We start from the raw sequence: 963 nt of genomic DNA, 5'->3' as shown, positions 1-963 counted from the left end.
ACAGAGTGAAGTCGACTCTGCTGTTTGACTAAACATAAACAACTTAATTTGACTAATTAATACAAGGTTTACACCAACTGAACAGGAAGAAAGACACATATAAAAAGACAAAGCTTTGCTTCTTGACATTGCACTAATTTAAATAAATAACATTAGTAAATTGTTGTATTCAGTTAGATTTTCGTGTTTCTTTAGCTTTTAGCTAAAATGAAGCCGCGCGTCATCTGAGAGAAACTCAGAGTAATTATTCTGATTAACAGAAACAGGTCACTTCTAACATTATATCTACATATAATTATTTCATTTTAACAGGTGAATACAACTCTTATTACCTTTAATTTCTGCCAAACTTCACAGCTTCCTTCTGGGACTGTTTACTGATCATCACTTCCGGAAACATTCTTCTTCTTCGTTTCTAATATGGCGGATCGCAGCACCTCTGAGGTGCATACCGCCCCCTACTGTACATGAGTGTGTAGCAAAACTACATCACTTAAATCCTCTTTTTTTAGTTTTGTATCATAGAGAAAACTAAATAATGCTTTCCTTAATCTGTAAATATCCACTGTGTTTACTTCAGTTCACAAAATAACCTTTAAACTCCACTCCTGTCCTGTCCTCCTCAGTTTATTTATCTGTCTCTGTTTTAGGTTCATGTTTTATAATTCATCAACACGTGTTCAACATTTTCCTTTTCTCCACATCCTTCACATTTATCATCATTTGTCCTCCCAATTAAATATTAAATACCATTTAAATAGGTATGACCTACTGTTATTCTCATCATTGTTATTTATTCTCTTCTGTTTCTCTCACTAATATTTTAACACTGGATTTTGTGTTTTATATAAACTCCTTTTTATCTTCTTCTCACCTTTTTTATTTTGCCATTTTTCTATTTCTTCTTCTTCTTCTTCTTCTTCTTCTTCTTCTTCTTCTTCTTCTTCTTCTTCTTCTTCTTCT

At 32.5% G+C, this 963-nt stretch overlaps 1 protein-coding gene across 2 annotated transcripts in view; it reads right to left on the bottom strand.

Moving 5' to 3' along the window:
• Positions 1-394, bottom strand: part of trappc9 (trafficking protein particle complex subunit 9) — a gene marked incomplete at its 3' end in the record, with an annotated part of 81,163 nt that extends 80,769 nt beyond the window's left edge. For both annotated transcript variants that reach the window (XM_014032758.1, XM_014032759.1), the window contains 1 exon segment: positions 333-394.
• Positions 395-963: the final 569 nt, after the last annotated feature.

The sequence above is a fragment of the Austrofundulus limnaeus genome, unplaced genomic scaffold (genome assembly GCF_001266775.1).
Source record: "Austrofundulus limnaeus strain Quisiro unplaced genomic scaffold, Austrofundulus_limnaeus-1.0 Scaffold1530, whole genome shotgun sequence".
Lineage (NCBI taxonomy): Eukaryota > Metazoa > Chordata > Actinopteri > Cyprinodontiformes > Rivulidae > Austrofundulus > Austrofundulus limnaeus.
The sequence above is the reverse complement of the archived record's forward strand: the minus strand, read 5'-3'. Positions and strand labels throughout refer to the sequence as shown.